The sequence below is a fragment of the Crinia signifera genome, chromosome 4 (genome assembly GCF_055691185.1).
Source record: "Crinia signifera chromosome 4, ASM5569118v1, whole genome shotgun sequence".
NCBI classification, from domain to species: domain Eukaryota; kingdom Metazoa; phylum Chordata; class Amphibia; order Anura; family Myobatrachidae; genus Crinia; species Crinia signifera.
In genome coordinates, this window is record NC_139220.1 from 232,697,172 (window position 1) to 232,703,171 (window position 6,000).

Consider the following 6,000-nt stretch of genomic DNA (forward strand, 5'->3'; position numbering starts at 1 on the left):
CTCAGAGGCTTGAAGCGAGTGAAAAACTGGAGGAATTTTATTCCATAGCCTGTCTACGTTTCGGGGGTCGTACCCCCGTCGTCTGGACATACTTTTGCCTTTATGTCCTGACGACGGGGGTACGACCCCCGAAACCTAGACAGGCTATGGAATAAAATTCCTCCAGTTTTTCACTCGCTTCAAGCCTCTGAGTGCCTTTGTCCCTGTGGAATCTGTTTATGGATGTCTGTGTGTTGACACAGATTATTGATTTATGGCAACAGAGCAAGCTACCCTGCAACGCAGCTCATCTAAGCCCTGAGTGACAGATCTATCCCTCTGTGTGTGTGTGTGTGTGTGTGTGTGTGTGTGTGTGTGTGTGTGTGTGTGTATATATATATATATATATATATATATATATATATATATATATATATATATATATACAAATAGTATACCAATCCGCGCAAATCTTCAGTATAAATGTCCGTCCAATATTTAGCAAGCAGTGCAGCTCCACTCCAATAGAGGCTAGCTCGTGCCTCAGGCAGGGGAGGACATGGAAAACAGAATAGAAGGAGCGCACCAATAAGTATCACAGGTAAACTTTACTGAATAAATGTAATAAAAGCACATACATCGGGGTAAACAGAAATCAGCATATCCACCGTATCTAGCAGCACCAGCCACGTCTGGACAAATGCAGTAGGATTCCCAGCAAGGCGATATGTGCACAGCATGTCACAAAGATGGAGTCAGCCCAGCGGTCAAGCGGTGTCAGCGTGTCAAACTGGAAAGATGAAGACCGGATGGAACAGCAGCAGGTTCAGTAAACACGTCGGGATGTCACGACCCAACGCGTTTCGTCACTACGGACTTCGTCAGGAGGCGCCTCCTGACTAAGTCCGTAGTGACGAAACCTTACAGCTGCCACCTGTAATTTTTCCGGCCTCCCAGTTGATGGTGCTGAATCACCTATTCAAACAACTTTATCTGGAGTCGCCTTGTGGAATGATGGTCTTCTTGTTAGGTATGGTATCCCTTATGTGCAGATTCAATGTTCCAACGCGTTTCCCCGCCTCCTGTCTAGGGATCAGCGGCTTTCTCAAGGAAATAGGAGAAAGCCGCTGATCCCTAGACAGGAGGCGGGGAAACTCGTTTGAACATTGAATCTGCACCTAAGGGATACCATACCTAACAAGAAGAAGACATCATTCCACAAGGCGACTTCAGATAAAGTTGTTCGAATAGGTGATTCAGCACCATCAACTGGGAGGCCGAAAAATTACAGGTGGCAGCTGTAAGGTACCCTTATTTTAAAATGGCCAGACATAATACCGGGACTTTATTTTATTAAATTCATTATTTCTTTCACGTCATCACTGGTTAACTAATCAAATACTGATCCATAAACCGACTGTGTACTAATCAACCATTTCATCAAGCTAACAAAATACTTCAATCTGACTGTTAATTACCGGCAAGAGAAGTGATCTAAACAACTTATTAATTTCTTATAATCAACTAATCTCTGCATGCTTTACGTAGTCACAACCGGTTGTGTGTATTTTTTGTGTTTTTTGCAATTTTAACAGGATTAATTTCCCCCCCCCCCCCCCATTTTTATTTTATGTTGTGTGATGTGCTGTACGTTCTGCTTATTTTAAAGAGCAAATAAATTGCCAATACTGTTTTATCCCTTACATTGCGCAGTTCTATTTTTCCTGTAATTGTGGGTGAGGCTGTGTCCATGATGCTGTTTATGCAGAGGACCATACAGTAGCTATATATTCTATTGTACCCTACGAGAGAGAACCCATATGTATACGGGTGTGGTATGACACACCGACAGTCATTTCTCCGATGTCGGAATCCCAACTGCACAGCGGGGGGAGCGCAATGAAGCCCCTATTTTACTCGCTCGCCACCTATTTTACTCTCCCTCTATGGGGGTCGTGGACCCCCACGAGGGAGCAGTCGGGATTCCGATGTCGGAGTAATGACTGTCGGAATCCCGACTGTCGGGGAGCCATCCAGCACCCTATGTATACCATCAGTTTCCAGTGTCGCAAAAATTGCCAGCTTCTATGTTGAAAGAGCTCTTCCTTATTCAACAGACCTGACCCCTCGTGTAGGGCTGCTTTCAGAATCTTACTAGGCTGGTTTTTCACAGAAGCCTCACTCGCTCAGTCGCTGATTACCTACCCACTGGCATTGCGCCCTGCATACTATTTCCCCAGTGCAACAAGCATAGGACTACCACTTCCTTTTTTCTGTGCAAATTAAGGGTCTGCAGTTTTCTCTCCTGATCACTGCAGCCTTCTGACACCTTTTGTGATTTAGACCGATTGAATCCATACCAGATTATATCATATCATGCAGCTATATGTAGGAGCTCCATTCTAGCTACACTTAGGGACGTCTTTAGTTATTCTTTATTATTTTTTTTTTTCGGTAATTTCAGCATCTAACGTTGAAGACTATTATTTTTCAGTTAATTTTAAATACATCAAATTATAATTATCATTTTGACTTTAATGATTAATGTTTATTGTTATAATTATTGTTATGATTTTTGTCTTGATAGCCATTATTTTGCTCTATCATAGTATCACCAATTGACTGCTTATCTTCTAATTAGCTAACTACATAATGAATTACTTGTGCCGCAATGCTTTTATTTTTTTTATAGATAACTATCAGTGGTGGGTCCTACGTTATGGTAGGAGGGGAGCTGCCACTGGCTGCGATGCCGGCTCCCCCCTGCCACCGCTGCTCCTCCTGGTCCCCACTGCATTGTTCCAAGTGCTTGTACAATGATGACAGGCACCAGGACTGGCGCATGCCCAGTACCAACCTCTGTACTGGGCATGTAGCCAGCTTCTATGAACTGCTTTGGCAACAGCCCTAGAAGTGAAATCACAGTCCCGGAGCCTGTACAATATAGGGACCAGCACATGGACAGTACTGCCATAGGTACTGCGCATGTGCAGACCCTGGATTTTATGGGCTGCCATGAAGCAGCCCATAGAGGCATCACAAAAGGAGGGAACACCTCCCAATGGGACTGCCTTGGGTGACTGGCAGGTCGGACTTCCAATAGGAAGTCAGTGCCAGTCACAGTGAAGGCAGTGCAGTCTCACAGACTGCAATTGGCTTCACTACAGTGGCGGATTTTACCTGGGGGGGGGGGCTGCAGCCCTGCAGCTCATACGTAAAAACCACCACTGAAAACTATGTCTACTAGTTCACTTGTTACAGGACATGCTGCTTAGTAACTGATGCTTTTTGTTTGAAGCTCCGAGTGTTATGTTGTACATACCTAAATGACAATTGGCTCCTTAATTATTCAATTGAGCTATTTATACCAAATCCGGATGCTGGTAATATTCAGCTTGAAAAAGTTTCCAATCACCAAGCAGACGAAACGCATTGCCACCCCACATCCACCAGACTGTGAACCTGACTTCAGCCTGTACTTGTGCTTTGACCGCTAGATCACACTGGATCGCCTCCCCACCGACTGCAGCATATAGCACTCCCCATGCTCCGCCAGAGGGACGCTCCCCAGCACGGAAGCGTTCGCTAGCCTGCTGCCCTCTTGTGTGGAGCGCACCCTTACCATCTTCCTGTGCGAAACGTGATCCGTTTGCCTGGACTTTCAAGTGAGTGAGATTACATTCCCCCTCCTCCTGCTTCTACTAACTGGTATACCAGCCTATTGCCATTTGACTGCTTTATCAAATTACTGCCTAAACCAATGGTACTCATTGAGTGTCAGCTTACACGTTAATTCAAGCAAAATCATCTTATCAACAGCTACTAACAACTAATTTTGGCACTTGCTATTAACCCCTTGCTTCACCATATGGCTTCTCCAAAGTCATTGCATTAGTTCTTTAGCTGGGACACCAGCACATGTATTTCGTCAGGCTTTAAGTCAGGCTGCTCTCCGCATTTTAATCTCTGCGTGGTTCAGATATTGTCTTATTTATCGTTTTTTTTAATGATTCATTATATACCAATTCCTGTTGTTTACCCACCTTAGTATATGTTAGTTGGGCCCCCACTACGCTATTTACTTAGTTTTCCGAGTCTTCTCGCGGGGCTTGCTAGGCTCACCACGCTTCGGGCTCAGTGGTTCGCTGTGCTCGCCACACTATATAAACTCAACTCCATGCCGACATGGATAGTGGGGGTATGAGCGTACTAACTATAGTGGGCGCCCAACTAACATATAAGTACCCCCCACCTTTATCCATTATTATTATTTACATTTTTTTTTATATATATATTTTATTTATTGAAGCAGATGTATAAACATGCAAAATTTACAGGTGAATTGAGCATATCAGAGATGACAAAAAATGTCCATGAATTATTGCAGAAATAACATTTGATACAACATAGTGTCTCGTCTATTATTTACATTTTTATATATTTTTTATTATAAAGCTTATTCAATTTCAGAGCGTGTCCTGTATTATTGTGCTCAGCGTAACTTAATGTTTCATTACATGCCGAATTAACAGCGCAGTGTGCATCAACCCCCCCCCCCCCCCTCTCAAATTAAGCTTTGCACACATCACTACATTATATTTACCTTTGTGACTCATTCCATGTATAATAAAAATAAACTGGTAACTTTCTATCTGTCTACTTCTTTTTGCTAATAACCATCCTGCTGCTAATTCATAAATGTGCCATTGTTCTAAATGCCAGCCATTCAATGTAATTTGCGCATTATGATACAAAATGGCTGAGAGTGCTCTCTCTCTCAGCCAATCAGCGGCAAGGCGCTTAGCGTTTCCCGGACTCTGCAGATTGCCGGACCCGCCGCAACACTGCACCCACAACCCCCTGGTGCTTCAAGCAGCTAGTACCCCGCACTGACCACCCCCTTCACATAGTTGTGTGCAAGTGATGCTTCACAGATCGGACCAACACATCGTGGGTGCCAAAAAGGACCCACGATGTGCCACTGATGGATTCAATCCAACAGATTGAACCTGCAGCAGGGAGAGAGGGGTTGTCAGGCACACAGAGAGGGGAAATCAGGCACGTAGAGAAAGGGGGGTCAGGCAGAGAAGATCAGACCATCTTTCCATGGTAATTTTTAGCCTGGGTGGCATGAGGCCCATGGGTAAGAACCCATCCTCAGAGTAACCCACTTTGAGCACCTATTTTTCAACCATCATGGTGGCAATCCCTGTTCTGGTAACACCATCCCCAGATATGTTAATTGAACAGGTGAAAAAAAAATACCTCAACGTGAACCAGGGCAACAGGGTGTGCACTGTGTGATCAGCACTTTCCCATGGATCATAGAGGCGCTTTTTATCTGCTTGAACATCACCTGGACTGTTCTTTTCCTTTTCCATGTTATACCCCTTTTACACCGCCGAAAAATCCGGGTCAGCAGCGGGTCAGACCCGGATCATCGGCGGTGTAAATGGGGTATATCCGTGTCCATTTAAACGGGTCCTCTACCCAGGTCCTGACCTGGGTAGAACCCGGATAGGACCCGTGTAAAGGCAGGTGTAAATGGTCCCGCTGCGGGTGCAGGCACCCGCAGCGGGTCCCCAGGTGCTGGGAGAAGGGGGGTGTCTGCAGCTGCTGAGGGGAGGTGGGGGTGCCTGTCAGCCTGAGGTCGGAGCCGGAGGGGATGATGTGCGCCGCTGCTGCTGTACCTCCCCCTGCAGCCGCGAAGTTCCTGTGGCGAATGGACAGTCGGCATCGGGGGTCCTTCCAGTGCATGGGAACTAGTACTAGTTCCCATGCGCCGGAGGGACCCCCGCCACTGACTGTCCATTCGCCGCAGGAACTTCGCTGCTGCGGGGGGAGGTACAGCAGCAGCGGCGCACATCATCCCCTCCGGCTCCGACCATCATCCCCCGCAGCTGTATGCTATTGGGCCTGATTCAGCAGCAGCGGCGGCGGTGCACATCATCCCCTCCGGCTCCGACCATCATCGACCGCAGTTGTATGATATTGGCCCTGATTCAGCAGCAGCGGCGGCGC